Source organism: Giraffa tippelskirchi, chromosome 11 (assembly GCF_054371585.1).
Source record: "Giraffa tippelskirchi isolate mGirTip1 chromosome 11, T2T-mGirTip1v1.2.pri, whole genome shotgun sequence".
NCBI lineage: Eukaryota > Metazoa > Chordata > Mammalia > Artiodactyla > Giraffidae > Giraffa > Giraffa tippelskirchi.
This window is the reverse complement of record NC_137285.1, coordinates 141,826,498-141,842,729: the sequence shown is the minus strand read 5'-3', so window position 1 is coordinate 141,842,729 and position 16,232 is coordinate 141,826,498. Positions and strand designations below refer to the sequence as shown.

Below are 16,232 nucleotides of genomic sequence, written 5' to 3'. Positions count from 1 at the left end.
ATCTCAGGATCAGCATGACCTTGCGAGTCCTCTGAAATTTCACTGGCAACCAGATTCTCATTTGTAACCGGAGTGAGATCTAGCTGTCATTGTTCTGTAGGCAGGATCCATGGAGAACTGCTGTTCAAATTGGAAAGAAGTTTCCTCTCGTTAAAAGCAAAAGAAACCAACTGGAAATAGCACGGCTGTTAGGAGCAACCACATGGCATTGGCTCTGCTATCCCAAGGGCTGTTCTCCAATTCCAAGAGGGGCAGGGCAGGAGATGGAGCAGGAAGAACTTTCCCTTTCCTTTGGTTATTAGTATCGAACTCATGTGCTGTGCTTAGTTGCTCAGTCATGTCTGACTCTCTGTGACCCCATGGACTGTAACCCACCAGGCTCCTCTGGTCATGGGGATTCTCCAGGCAAGAATACTGGAGTTGGTTGCCATGGCCTCCTCCAGGGGATCTTCCCAACCCAGGAATCAACCCGGGGTCTCCTGCATTGCAGGTGTATGCTTTACTGTCTGAGCCACCAGGGAAGCCCATCCAACATAGGGCCCTAAAGATGCAGTGCTAAAAATAGAAGTCTTTTGACGACAAGAAAATACCATGATACAAAAAAACAACAACTTGATTTAGATAGCATGGGAAATAAACCAGTAGTTGCCTTTGCTTCAAAACTCTTCAGTCTCTACATTTTCCTGTTTGAATATTATTATATTATTACCCTGATTCATATGTACAACTATGGATTGAAAACCTTTCATGTTCTTGTTACTTTATATGCATTACTAAATTTTTTAAATTTATTTTTAAGTGGAAGATAATTGCTTTACAGTGTTGCGTTGGTTTCTGCCATACAACAACGTGAATCTGCTGCGTATGTTAGTTGCTCAGTTGTGTCTAACTCTTTGTGACCCCATGCACTGTAGCCCACCAGGCTCCTCTGTCCGTGGAATTCTCCAGGCAAGAATACTAGAATGGGTGGCCATTCCCTTTTCCGGGGGATCTTCTCAACCCAGGAATCGAACCCATGTCTCCCACATTGCAGACATATTCTTTACCATCTGAGCCACCAGGGAAGCCCAAACCAGGCATAAGTTTACATATATCCTCTCCCTCTAAAAGGTCTCTCCCACCCCATCCCCCATCCCACCCTTCTAGGCTATCTCAGAGCACTGGGCTGAGCATCCTGTGCTAACAGAAGCTTCCTACCAGCTATCCATTCTACACATGGTAGAGTATATATGTCAATGCTACTCTCTCCATTTACCCCACCCTCTCCTTCCCCTGGTGTGTCCACAAGTCTGTCCTTTACATCTGTATCTCTGTTCCTGTCCTGCAAATAAGTTTATCAGTACCATTTTTCTAGATTCCATATATATGTTTTAATACAGTAGGTGATGAATATGCTAAAATATTTAAGATCCTTGGCTTTAGAAACAAACTTCTGAGGCCTGAATAACTGTGAGATCTTGGTGACGACTTACTTATCCACAATGATCTTCATTTTCTTCCTTAGCAAAGTTGGCATATGGAGCTTCCTTGATGGCTCTAATGGTAAAGAATCTGACAGCAGTGCAGGAGACTCATGAGATGGGGTTTGATACCTGGGTTGGGAAGATCCCCTAGAGGAGGAAATGGCAACCCACTCTAGTATTTTTGCCTGGAAAATCCCATAGACAGAGGAACCTGGTGGGCTACAGTGTGAGAGTTGCAAAGAGTCAGGTATGACTGAGCATGCACACATTTATTATAAAGTTGGCATAATGATGGTAGTGTCATCTTACAAGGTTATGGTGAGTTTTGAGTGAAATAATCCATGTAAAATGTATAGAATAATGCCTGAATAGATTAATCATTTATTATGAAGATTAATGTATTGTGATAATAATTATCATTTATTATGATAATTATTAAATATTTATCATTTACTATAATAGATTAATCATTTATTATATTAGGATAATATAATCATTATCTTCATTTAAATAGATGAAGAAATTGTACAGATGACTCTCAGAGAGGCTCAACACTTTCCTAAGATTATACATCAATTTGTACTAGGTGGGGGTTGAAACACAGTCAATCTTACTCAGCTATTTTAAATTCCATTTTAAAATTTCATAGGATTATTGTGAGATTTAAGAGATGCAGTGTGTACTTTAAGTGCTCCATCGAGTATAATTTCATTGTTTGCCTAGATGAATCCAGATAAACTCTCTCCTCTCTCATTAAATAATGTTTCATTTTAAAACTTCACTTATTTTCACATTTGTCTTCATTGCATTGGCAACAGAATGGTAAATACAACTTTTCCTGTGGCTTTAGCAGGTGTACCAAAGATCAATAAAACAAGAGTACCAAGTTTCCCCACATTGCAGAGGATTGTGCTAGAACTTCCATTAAGAACTTGCAAAGTTGAGCCAAGGCTAGATCTACCAGCATTAGATATTTGTATATTTCTGGTGTGTATGCCAAAGTTAAAGAACAATTTATTCATTAGCTGGCTACCAAAAGGCCTTTGGGACCATTCAAATATTTCATCCACTAGAATAATAACAGTTAGTCCACAGAATGAATTTGTAGGAACAATGAGAGAGAATGAACTGTTTTCTATCAAAATTCTTCTGAGGTCAGATTATAGGAAAAATCAGTAACTCACTTATAGTTGTTTGACTTTTATTTATTGTCTCCACTAAAGTATAAGCTTTCTGAGGGCAAAAACACTATATTTCCTTACTGATCCTCAAAGTTCATGCTAGAGCTTGTACTTCTTCAACATTGCTGACAAACTAGAGATGTAATGAATTATTCAGAGCTGTCTAGATAATAATGAGTTCGTTAAATTAGACTGTTTTGGTCATCACTGAAAAAAAGGAAGACTTTGGTATAGATTATAAACTACCATGTACATATCATGATTTCTGTTTCAACAGCTCTTTGGACGAACATTCATAAGCACCTCCCACCAACAATGCAAGTAGGTGCACAAAACTAGTTGAGGGCAGAGTCTTGCCTTCAATATCATCAACCCAATATTATGCATCCCATGTATTTCATCCTCAGATATTCCTTCTACCTCTTAATTCATAAGCCTGGGAAAAAATCTAGGTGATGGATAATTATACCATAGTTGCCTTTCAAATGGGTGGAAATGAAATGGCATTGGTAACTAATATTACATAATGGGTCAAACTGTGAACTCTAGATAAAGCACATCCATAGCAGCATGTGATTCAACAATAGTGCAATGAATATGGTGAGGAAATTAATATAATAGTTATGCATAAAAATTAGTGTTTAAAAAAGTGAAGCATATTACATAAAAATTGAGATATTCAGCTTCTGTTGAAACATGGTTAGATATGGAAACACTAGACCAGCATCTTCCATAGACACCGTTTTCTTTAGCCTAGGAACCACTGAGTCCTTTAGCCTGGGACAGTTTGCTGCAGGCACAATTCTTCATATATTTTTTACATAAGCACTTGCACATAGCCTGTTTCATCCATGTTCACATAGCCTGTTTCATCCATGTTCACATAGCCTGTTTCATCCATGTCCATTTCCTCACCACCAGCTTTGAGTCCTTCAGCCTACAGCATTGATCTTGAGGATAGGAGCTGATATGTGGAAACATTTAATTTGTTCTTTCTGATCTCACAGAGTGTAAATTAGAGTAGAATGGAGCTGAAGCATTAAATATACTTCTCATAAATATGTTCACTACAACCTCACTAATACCTTATGACAGTTATTCTTGGTGGGTCCAAATATGTTTTCAGAATCCTTCTTAACCTTAGTAATCCAGGAAGTTTAACTAAAATGCCCGGAGTTGGGATATGCAACGTGTGAGTTGTCTATTAATATCACAAGCTTTGTGACTTAAGAAACATATATTAATTATTTCACAGTTTTCTGTAAGTCCAAAGCCTGAGTACAATTTAGCTGGATCTTCTGCTTTAGGATCTCCTAAAGCTTCGATCAAGATGTTGGCTGGGCATGAGTTATCATCAGAGGCTTGAATGAAGAATAAGGATTTGTTTCCATGCTCAAGTGGTTATTGGCAGCAGTCCATTCCTTCTTAATTTTTGAACTGAGGTCCTAAATTTCTTGCTAACATTTCTTTTTTCCTGAGGCTGCTATCAGTTTTTTGCCCATGGACATTACCAACATAGTAGCTTATTTCCTTACAGCCAGCAAGAGGAAGGGACTTTCCTTGCAACATAAGTGTTACAATCTTATGTAACGTAATCATCTATACATAATCATGTATATTCTGTCACTTTTGCTATAGTCTGTTGGTTAGAGGCAAATCACAGGGTCCACCATGCTTAAAGGAAGAAATGAATACTAGGAAATAGGGATCATAGCAATCACCTTAGAATCTGTCCATCACATGAGTTGAAACTACTTACCAGCCCTAAGATTTATTAGTGATAGTTGTAAAGAGGCAGCTTTTTGACTTGGGATAAAGCAAACATTGTTGACAATTAAAGCCACATTTGAACTAAACATGAACACAGGCACAACTCAAATTGAAGTTTGAAACAAGGAGATACAAGCATTTAATGGAGTATAGTTAGGCTGAGATTTGGCAAATTGGAGTTCTCTTCATACCTAAAATTCTTGTGCTAATTATGAGCATTATAAAAGTCAGACACACTGTGTTTAGCATGGGATAAGAAGAGAATGTTTCATAGGTGTTTGATATCCTAGCTTAAAGTTCATCCTTTCATGATGTTGACTATGACCACAAACTAAATATATGCATTTGATGAAATATCCATAATTACAAGATTATAAGAATTGTCAAATGGAAAATAGTACTCTCTAAAAGTATTTTTTGGATATCTACTGTATGGCTGAGGCAGGTCTTACAGTGAGAAGTGGAGGGATAGCAAAAGAAGTGTTTTTTTTTGACTTCACAGAATTTACTGTCAGAGCTAGAGATACAGGGCTCACAAACAGCATTAAAATAGAGTGCCATATAAGAGAAAATTCAATAAAATGTCACATTGTAGTATATGCACGCTAGTCTGTCCCAGTTTTTCCTTTCTGACTGGAAAAATCAAAGAATATAAATCTATGAATATTTTCCACTACTGCTAACGCCTTAAGTAGGGAGTCACTAAAGTAGCTGGAGGAGATGCCTTTAAAGTTGAGCTTCAGGAAGGGAGCATTCCATCAAGGCTTAGTGGGACATACCAGGAAGGCAAACACTTTAGTCAGTTTATATTGGTTATAACACATACAACTGTTGAGATTCTAAAGTTAAAAAAATGGAAGAAAAGATAGAAGAAAGAAGAAAAAAGGTATTCAGCTTTTCCAACACAAAACATTTTCATCCTTACACATTTTAATTCCAGTTAAAAATTCAGGCTTCCCCAATGGTTCAGTGGTTAAAGAATCCACCTGCATTGCAGGAGACACAGGAGATGTGGGTTCGATTTCTGGGTCAGGAAGATCCCCTGGAGAAGAAAATGGCAATCTACTCCAGTATTCTTGCCGGAATAATCCCATGGACGTAGGAGCCTGGCAGGCTACAATCCACGGTGTCACAAAGAGTCAGACACAACTGAGCAACTAACACTCACTCACTCAAAAATGTAGGGACTTCCCTGTAGTCCAGTGGTTATGACTTTGCCTTCTAATGCAGGCGGTGAGGGTTCAATCCCTAGTCAGGGAGCTAAGATTCTATGCCTCGGGCCCCAGCCCCCCAAAAAAGAAAAAAACTAAAACAGAAGCAGTATTGTAACAAATTCTGTAACGACTTTGAAAATGGTCCACATAAAAAAAAATGTTAAAAAATTCAACTACCCATAAGTAGACTTGGTATCCAAAATTAACAGCAGAAATAGATATATAAAATAATAGTCAGTGAAGATGTGAGTAGAATGTAAGCATCAGGACAGCAGGGAATTTCAGCTGCTTTTTGTTTTCTTGATGTGTCTTAAGAAACTGAGAGTGGGGCCTGGCACATAGCTGTTGCTCAATAAATATGTGTTGCTTCAAGAAAAAGCTGGTATTCTCTGACTTTATCAGCCGCAGGCACTACTGAAACCTGTGTAGGAAAGAAAGTTTAGTGAGATGGAGAATCTCGCGTGATCTCACTGTAAAAGGACTATCTTGACTGATTTAGGGTGTGTATTTGTAATGAAAGGTGTAGGAAATGTGATGTACTCCATCACAGAATGTTCTGAAACCTTTGTTTCTGAGTCTGTAATTAAACGTGCCACTTATCTTAATGGGCACATGCCACTCTTCTCTCTGCACTGAACCCTTTGTGACTGAAATAGCCCAGCGATTGCAAAGAGTACAGTGCAGAATCCCATCTCATCTCTGGATGCAATTAGTTTCTCTGACAATGCAGAGTTTTCTTTTAATTGTGTGTGTATCTTTCTGATGCAGAAAGTGGGTGGCAGGTGGCTCCATTTCACACACACACACACAGAGTTTCAGCCCAGGATGTCACTTGGAGAGGGCACACTGCATGAAGCTAAAGAAGGCCAGGTTAGTCTTAGGTACTCCCCTGGACTTCTCTTCAGAACAGCCCCCAACCTAAGAACTACCTTTTTCCAGAATTCACTTAAGGCCCATTAGAGGATAAATTGTGTTCCTTCCAAAATACACGCAACTCCAAATTCTTCGTATCTGTGAATGTGATCTTAATTGGAAATAGGGTCTTAGCAGGTGTAATCAAGTTAAAATGAGGTCATGCAAAATTGTGTGGGCCCTAAATCCAATGGCTGATGTCCTTGTAAGGACAGAGATATTTGCAGACACAGAGGAAAGTAGGCCATGGTTTGAATGAGGCAGAGACCAAAATGATGTAGCTACAGGCCAAAGAGTACTAAGGATTGCTGACCAGCATCAAATGCTAGGAAGAGGCAAGGAGGATTCTCCCCTAGGGTCTTCAGAGGCAGCGTGGTCCTGCCAGCACCTTGATTTTGAAGTTGAAGTTATATCCTCCAGACCTGTGAGACAATATATGGTTCTTGTTTTAGCCACTTCGGTTCAGTCTCTCAGTCTTGTACGACTCTTTGTGACCCCATGAACCGCAGCACGTCAGGCCTCCCTGTCCATCACCAACTCCCAGAGTTTACCCAAACTCATGTCCATTGAGTCAGTGATTGCCATCTAACCATCTCATCCTCTGTCGTCCCCTTCTCCTCCTGCCTTCAGTCTTTCCCAACATCAGGGTCTTTTCAAATGAGTAAGCTCTTCGCATCAGGTGGCCAAAGTATTGGAGTTTCAGCTGCAACATCAGTCCTTCCAATGAATACCCAGGACTGATCTCCTTTAGGATGGACTGGTTGGATCTCCTTGCAGTCCAAGAGACCCTCAAGAGTCTTCTCCAACACCACAGATCAAAAGCATCAATTCTTAGGCGCTCAGCTTTCTTTATAGTCCAACTCTCACATCAATACATGACCACTGGAAAAACCATAGCCTTGACTAGATGGACCTTTGTTGACAAAGTAATGTCTCTGCTTTTTAATATGCTATCTAGGTTGGTCATAACTTTCCTTCCAAGGAGTAACCGTCTTTTAATTTCATGGCTGCAATCACCATCTGCAGTGATTTTGGAGCCCCCGAAAATAAAGTCTGACACTGTTTCCACTGTTTCCCCATCTATTTCCCATGAAGTGATGGGACCAGTTGCCATGATTTTAGTTTTCTGAATGTTGAGCTTTAAGCCACCTTTTTCACTTTCCTCTTTCATTTTCATCAAGAGGCTCTTTAGTTCTTCTTCACTTTCTGCCATAGGGTGGTGTCATCTGAATATCTGAGGTTATTGATATTTCTCCCAGCAATCTTGATTCCAGCTTGTGCTTCATCCAGCCCAGCGTTTCTCATGATGTACTCTGCATATAAGTTAAATAAGCAGGGTGACAATACACAGCCTTGACATACTCCTTTTCCTATTTGGAACTAGTCTGCTGTTCCATGTCCAGTTCTAACTGTTGCTTCCTGACCTGCATACAGGTTTCTCAAGAGACAGGTCAGGTGGTCTGGTATTCCCATCTCTTTCAGAATTTTCCACAGTTTATTGTGATCCACACAGTCAAAGGCTTTGGCATAGTCAATAAAGCCAAAATAGATGTTTTTCTGGAACTCTCTTGCTTTTTCGATGATCCAGCGAATGTTGGCAATTTGATCTCTGGTTGCTCTGCCTTTTCTAAAACCAGCTTGAACACCTAGTTGATGTTCAATCTAGTTGGTGGTAATTTTTTGTAGCCATAAGAGACAAATACATTGCCTCAATGGGACAATAAGCTGTGTACTCACGGGCTCTTTCTCTCCTAATTTATCTCCTCTCAATGATTCAAGTCCACTTTTCTTTTAAGTGAAACTAGACTCTGACTTTGGGGTGGGGTATTGCAGGCCTGCTGAGGGGCCAGTAGTTTTCTTCCACTTTAATTTAGGAAAAAATGTCTCCATCTTGAGACACAGTGGTCTGTGATGAATGTCAGCCAGAACTGAGTATAATTGGAGCAGCTTTCATTTTTTGAGTGCATACAATATAGTATCATGTGCTAATATTCTTAAGTGCTTAAAATCCTTTTAATTTTTAGGAAATATCACTAAAGAAATTATCAATAATGAGCACAAAACTTAGCTATACATTTGCTTAGCACCACGCTATGTGTAATAGTAACAAGAAATGTGTACATAGTTGAAATGCCTAGGAAAGTCAGATTATTAAAATAAATGTTGGCTTTCACATACAATGGTTTAGCAGACAGCTATTCAAAAATGGGGCTGTCCAATAACCATTTTTAAACTGTGCTTTGAGGAAGATGCAAGTGCCTGGGGAAGAATCCCTGATGCTGTGAAAGATTGAGGGCAGGAGAAGAGGGCATCACAGGATGAGATGGCTGGATGGCCTCACCGATGCAATGGATATGAACCTGGGCAAACTTCGAGACATGGTGAGGGACAGGGAGGCCTGTCATGCTGCATTCCATGGGGTCGCAAAGAGTTGGACATGACTGGGTGACTGAACAATGGACAAGTGCCTGGGGGCATTTCAGTGGCTGTTTGCACGGGTAAGGTAGATTCAGCGTCAGCTATGCTTTTCCCCCACCTTCATTTGACCAGATCTGCTCAATTTTACCTGTTTTATAGATTGAGTTTCTGAATCAGATGCCTTTTGGGAAGAAAACAAACAAACAAACAAACAGCTTTTGTTGTGGGTTGCATCATGTCCCATAATATAAATCTGGAAAGAAAACCATGATTTTCAGTGGTAGACTCCTGGCCTGAAAGATGTGCTGGAAGAAATATCTTAATATATAAAGCAAAACTGTATAAAGCCATGTTAAAAATGAGAAAACATGTACGAGGCCTGCAGGATAGATCTGAGAGGCCCAGCGGAATGAGCTTGTGTGTTCAAGGAGTAGAATCACCAGTAGAAGATGAGAAGAAGCGGTTTTGAAATATGTAAAAATTACCCTAAGCAGAAATCATTATCAAATTCTTAAAAATTACTGTAAGTTAAAAGCAATTAAATATGATTGGTCAGAGCTCATGTGGCATGTTGGGTTGGTGAAAAAAGCAAAAGAACACACCTAGTCATAGCTTCATGCATTTCCTGAACTATAAACACTTGAAAGTGCCAAGAACACTAATAAAGCCTCCTCTCATAAGGCATAGAGACGGATGTTGAAATGAAAAAATCATGTAGATTAAAGCGATCAGGAAAAGATTTCTGGAATAAACCTTTCAGAATTAGAAACAAATTCTATCTTTTTCTTGTAAAACATGTGTTTTGAAGCTACCAAGTGATTCTGTGTAGGTGATCCTATGCCTAACTTTGTGATTCAGTCCTGGAAGGGAAGCGCTTTAGACTTGAAGTGTAAATCCAGTGAAGCAGACATCCTTTTTATCTTTCACACCTTCACACTCCACTGCCACATAATTCACTACCCAAATATTTTACAAAGATTGTATATCTTCTCTGCCCCTTTGGGATCTTTCTGTTAATTTTTTTGTTTTTAGCTTGCTTCCATCCTTCCTTTCAAATCTCTTAAGCTCACAGAGCTACTGGAATACATGGGGTGAATGAAAAAGCTCTTCTTATGTCTGTGTTAGTCTCTTGGGCTGCTATTACAAAATATTCCAGACTGTGGCTAAACCAACATTTCTCGCCATTCTGGAGGCTAAGTCCTAGCTCAAGTCCTGGGTAGGGCTGGCTTCTGTTACAGGCTCCCTTCTTGACTTGGAGATGGTGACTGCCTTCCTGGTCTAGCCTGGTCCTTAGTATGTATGAGTAGAGAGAGCAGGCTCCTGGTGTCTCTAATTATATGACACAAATCCTGCCCAGTCTGGGCCCCACCTTTATGACCTCATTTAACCTTAACTACCTCCTTTGAGGCTCTACCTCCAAAGTCAGCCACACAGAAGGTTAGAATTTCAACACCTACATTTTAGGGGCTCACGAGCATGCAGTCCATAACCATGCTGTTCATCATTTCCTCTCTTATATCCTAGCCGAGTTCTCTTTGCATTCATGGAATCCACAGTAAAGACAGGGGGCAACCATGTCATATGCCAAACAGCCTCTTAGCACTTGCCTATAGAAACAGGGGTCCCCAACCTCCGGGATCTCATGCCTGATGATCTGACGTGGAGCTGATGTAATAGTAATAGAAATAAAGCGCACAATAAATGTAATGAGCTTGAATCATCCCAATAACATTCCCCACCCTGGTCCATGAAAAAACTATCTTCCGTGAAACTGGTCACGAGTGCCAAAAACGTTGGAGACCACTATGTGAGAACAAACCTTCCTGGCCTCACAACCATTTTGGACATTCAGTGGATATTCATAATGCATGGATCTCTCAAAAATTTTTGACATCTTCCACTGTCCTAACAATTACTTTGATTCCTTCGGGATACCTTAAAAATGGTTTAATTTGGGGAAACATATTTGACCTCTAATATTTCTATCACTTTTCAGTGGCCTTCAGACCCTTGGAAGATCCCCAGAAATTATATGTTTTCCACCAGGTGTGAGTTTTAACAAGAGAGTTTCTAATTAACTAAATATTAAATTGACTAAACATATACTTCAGCTGCTTTATGTTATTGAATGTGATATTCATTTGCATATATGTATGTGTGTTAGTCGCTCAGTTGTGTCCAACTCTTTGTGACCCCGTGGACTGTAGCCTGCCAGGCTCCTCTGTCCATGGGGTTCTCCAAGCAAGAATACTGGAGTGGGTCGCCATGCCCTTCTTCGGCATATATGCTTGGATATTTATAAACACCAGTATTTATTTCATTTTTCACAAGAGTTGTCGTGCCAAATCGCCTGAAAAGTACGTGCCAACATCATTAATGTCACACAAAGGTGATGCAGTTATTCCCATCTATCCATCTATAAGAGATAGGCTACATACAAAGAGATAGATAGATGATAGATAGATAGGCAAGAAAGTCATATTTTATATGTTTGTATATAAGAATAGGAATGAGTTTCCTGGCAGTCCAGTGGTTAGGACTTAGTGCTCTCACTTCTGTGGGCATGGGTTCAATCTCTGGTCAGGGATAGATAAGATCCCGCAAGGTGTGCAGTATGTCAAAAAATAGGAGAACATTAAGTGTCTAGTAAAATTATTTTCAAAAACTTTTCTGACACCAAAAAGATTCCAGAGATGTAGCTACATTCCCCTCTCTTGGTTGCCTTCCTTATACCGTAAGGGAAGTAAAGAGAGAAAATTAACCTTTCCAGAAATGTTCATGCACTATGGAAAGAATATACATAACATGCTATAATAACTTGAAGCTGCATTTTTGGAGGCTGATTAGATATAATCTGTTTTCTACTTGGAAAAATACTATTTCAAAGGGGCACTTCGTAAATGGGATAAAACTGGGATTTTATTGCTGTGAGTCATCTGCACAGGCTTTTCTGACCCACAGTCCCCATGTAGGACATGCATTGTGGTAGAGGGGACTCTGCTCTGAGGAGTATAGTAGCAGAAACTGGAGAGGCTAAGACAATGATGTTAAGGAAGCATTTGTGGCCCCATAGGGAGGCTCTGAGTCTGTCTGGTCATTACACAACAGGGTGGTGACTTGGCTAGGTAAAGAAGGACTTTATTTCTTGTTTCTGTTTCCTAATGAAGTATTAGTAGAATTTGTTCCTGTGATGTCATGAAATTGGCCAAGTGCTTGCATTGCATCATTTTAGGAGTGTTACCAAAAGAACTGCTATTGCAATTACTTTTTATGGGTCAAGTTTAGGCTTTGATTATTCTTGCCTTGAAAATTTACAACTTTTCAAATTGGTGTGACTTGTGACTCTGGTCTCTACTCTGGCAGATATAGCTTTCTGAAGCAAGGTTGTGATCAGTTTAAAAACTGCAGAGAAATCTCATTGTCTATTTGATAAAAGAGGAAATGCAAACTGGCCAAACATTTTTGACACTTATTTTGTACATGCTTTGGGTTAACCTATTTGTGAAACTATTAATTGCTCTGATGTATTCAGCCTGGGCCTAACCCAAGCTACTAGCTGCAGCAAAATACAGTGAGTGTGTTCACTATAATTTATATTTTGCAGTTTTTCCACCTTCCCTAACATTTCCCCTTTCTGAAATTTTTTAAAAATTCTATTATCTTCTCAATACCAGCTACATACCTTTTTATTTATAAAACTTAATATAAGTGCAGCCTATGTGTATTTTAATCAATATCTTTGGTTCACCCAGGAATAAGTAAGTCAGACCTTCTGATTAATTTTATTTTTAAATTGTAAGTTATTAACAGTTTTTTTGGCAACAAAAGAGGTAACCGGAGAAAGAAAAATAGAACATCCTCCATTAATCTTCCAACAGTATTTTTATTGTGTTTTGTTTATGAATAGCATACATACAGAAAAGACATAAATCATGAGTCTGAAATTCAATGAATTTTCACAAAATGAACACCCAGGAATCAGATCTCAGATCAAGAAATGGTCCATTAGCAGCCAACAGATAGCCCCTTATTTCTACTAAGGTCACTTAAGGTCACTTCTCCCCAAACGTAATCACTCCCCTGATTTCTATGATCTTAGACTAGTTTGTCTCCTTCTGATCTTTTTGGAATCATTAATTGTCTTAGATATGGCTTGATTTTTTCAACATTATGCTTATGAGATTCATCAGGGATCTTGCATATGCAAGCATATACAGTCTTTGGAATCTAAACCAAGAAATAGAAATGCTCAATAAACAAATGGTACATTTTAGTAGATACTGCCACTCAATACTGGTTGAATAACTTATATTCACAACATGAGTTTTTAGTATCCTGTTGCTGAAATCTAGTTATATGTATTCTTCATCCTAATTGGATCAGCGGGCCACCTAGGACATTTTATCCTTATGGCAATGGAAGAAATGCAACAGAAATAGGTGGAAACATATATCTTTCTTCCAGCCTTGGTTGAAAACTAGCATAATGTCACTTCTGTCCATATTTTATTGGCGAAATTGTCATACAACTAAGTCCAACATCAATATGTGCCCCATCTTTACTGGAATATGCTGCAAAATCACTTAAATGTCTGGATGCAGGAAATAGTGAAACATTGGGAATAACAATACAGCCTTTCACAGTTTGCTCTCTTGATGCCATTTATTTATATCCCTCTAATACACAAAATTTATCTAATACACAGAATTCCCCAAGACACTCCCAAAGTCTTATCTGATCGTGATAGGAGGCTCGGAGACCAGAATTTTATGCTTTATGTCAGGTCAGTATTTTCCTCCTCCTGTTTGCAGTCTTTAGAGGGGGGAAAAAAAAAGACAAGTCAATCCTACATACCTAACTCAGGGACAGAATAAATTAATAAACACTCATTTAGAAGAGCAGTGAATACGGAGCATATAGCAATCACTGTTCCTTAGAAATTCTGAAATCTCAATGGACAAATTTTGCTTCATTTGGCTTTTCTTGGGACTTGGAATCTTCCTTAATTGAGATCTTGATCTGTTTCATTGGCATGGTCCCAAGTCTATAGGACTCCATGACTCTTGGATACATATTTTTTCAGTTTTTTTATTGGTGATTTCTAAAGAGACAGTATATGTTGTTGTTCAGTTGCCCAGTCGTATCCAACTCTTCGTGACCCCATGGACTGCAGCATGCCAGGCCTCCCTGTCCCACACCATCTCCCAGAGTTTGCCCAAGTTTATGTTTATTGCATCGGTGATGCTGTCCAGCCATCTCTTCCTCTGACTCTCTCTTCTAATTCTTCCCTCAATCTTTCCCAGCATCAGGGACTTTTTCAGTGAGTCGTCTGTTAACATCAGATGACCAAAATACTGGAGCTTCAGCTTCAGCATCAGTCTTTCCAGTGAATATCCAGGGCTGATCTCCCTTAAGATTGACTGGTTTGATCTTGCTGTCCAAAGGACTTTCAAGAGTCTTCTCCAGCACCATGGTCTAAAGCATCAATTCTTTGACACTCTGCCTTCTTTATGGTCCAGCTCTCACAACTGTAGGTGACCACTAGGAAGACCATAGCCTTGACTATACTTTGTTGGCAGAGTAATCTCTCTGCTTTTCAACACACTATCTAGCTTTGTCATCATTTTCCTGCCAAGAAGTAGTTGTCTTCTGATTTCATGGCTGCAGTCACCATCCACAGTGATTTTGTGTCCATGGGGCAGGCTTTGCGTCCATGGGGTTGCAAAGAGTCAGACATGACTGAAGCGATTTAGCATGCATTCAGACACCTTAGTATATATTCTTGAGCTTCCCTAGTGGCTTAGACAGCAAAGAGACATTACAGAATAATTTAATTCTTAGAGATTAAGAGGATTTCTTAGGCTCTGTCCTAGCTATAGAAATTTTTAGGCCAGAGGTGTTGTTTGAACTTGGATGTCTTTAGTCTTTTTGACCCAGTCTAGGGGTGCTTTTCCAAAACTTTTCAAATCTTTGTGGGTTTTACAATTAAGTCAACTCTATATGAAAAAAAACAACAACACATCTACATATCTTAAAGTATGCCTCTCTTTTAAGATTCATTTGTTGTGTGTTTCTTTTTATTTTTGTAGGGCCTCTATCATCTCTCTTGAGAAGTTAATTGTCAATCTCATACTTATTCCTTTGATGGTAATTTTTTTTGAAGCTTTGAAGATTTATTCTTAAATTTTTAGCAGACCTGTTATGATGAACCTATGGTTTAGTTTTTGTTTTACTTTGGGGTTTTGTTTGTTATTTTTGTATTCACTTATTTTGGGGTTTTCAAAGCTTCATGAATTTATACGTTGATGTACATAATAATTTTTGAAAAATTATTGGCCATTATCTCTACAAACGCTATTTCTGACCTATTCTTTTCTGTCCTCCAAGGACTCCAATTACATGTATATTAGATGTATTCTCTAAATTCCATGGGTCTCTAATTTTGTTTTGTTTTCACTTTGTATCCTGTTGGATTATATAATCTAAACCTGTCTTTCTTTTTTTTTTTTTTTTTCAATAAATTTATTTATTTTAGTTGGGGGCTAATTATTTTACAATATTGTAGTGGTTTTTGCCATACATTGACATGAATCAGCCATGGGTTTACATGTGTTCCCCATCCTGAACCCCCCTCCTACCTCCCTCCCCGTCCCATCCCTCTGGGTCATCCCATTGCCCCAGCCCTGAGCATTTGTCTCATGCATCAAACCTGGAATGGTGTTCTGTTTCACATACGATAATATACATGTTTCAATGCTATTCTCTCAGAACGTCCCACCCTCACCTTCTTCCTCAGAGTCCATAAGACTGTTCTATGCATCTGTGTCTCTTATTCTGTCTCGCATATAGGGTTATCGTTACCATCTTTCAAATTCCATATATATGCATTAGTATACTGTATTGGTGTTTTTCTTTCTGGCTTACTTCACTCTGTATAATGGGCTCCACTTTCATCCATCTCAATAGAACTGATTCAAATGTATTCTTTTTAATGGCTGAGTAATATTCCATTGTGTATATGTACCATAGCTTCCTTATCCATTCGTCTGCTGATGGACATCTAGTTTGCTTCCATGTCCTGGCTATTGTAAACAGTGCTGCGATGAACATTGGAGTACACGCGTCTCTTTCAATTCTGGTTTCCTCAGTGTGTATGCCCAGCAGTGGGATTGCTGGATCGTATGGCAGTTCTATTCCCAGTTTTTTAAGGAATCTCCACACTGTTCTCCATAGTGGCTGTACTAGTTTGCATTCCCACCAACAGTGTAAGAGGG

At 39.1% G+C, this 16,232-nt stretch overlaps 1 protein-coding gene across 9 annotated transcripts in view; it reads left to right on the top strand.

The window, feature by feature from the left end:
* Nucleotides 1–16,232, top strand: part of LRRC4C (leucine rich repeat containing 4C) — a 1,846,189-nt gene that overhangs the window by 432,238 nt on the left and 1,397,719 nt on the right. Inside the window, exon 3 of one of the 9 annotated variants that reach the window (XR_014069611.1) lies at nt 13,664–13,741. The exons of the other annotated variants lie outside the window; for them this stretch is intronic. The gene's annotated coding sequence lies outside the window, so the exon portion shown is untranslated. The remainder of the gene's footprint in view (nt 1–13,663; nt 13,742–16,232) is intronic. 9 annotated transcript variants of the gene reach the window in all.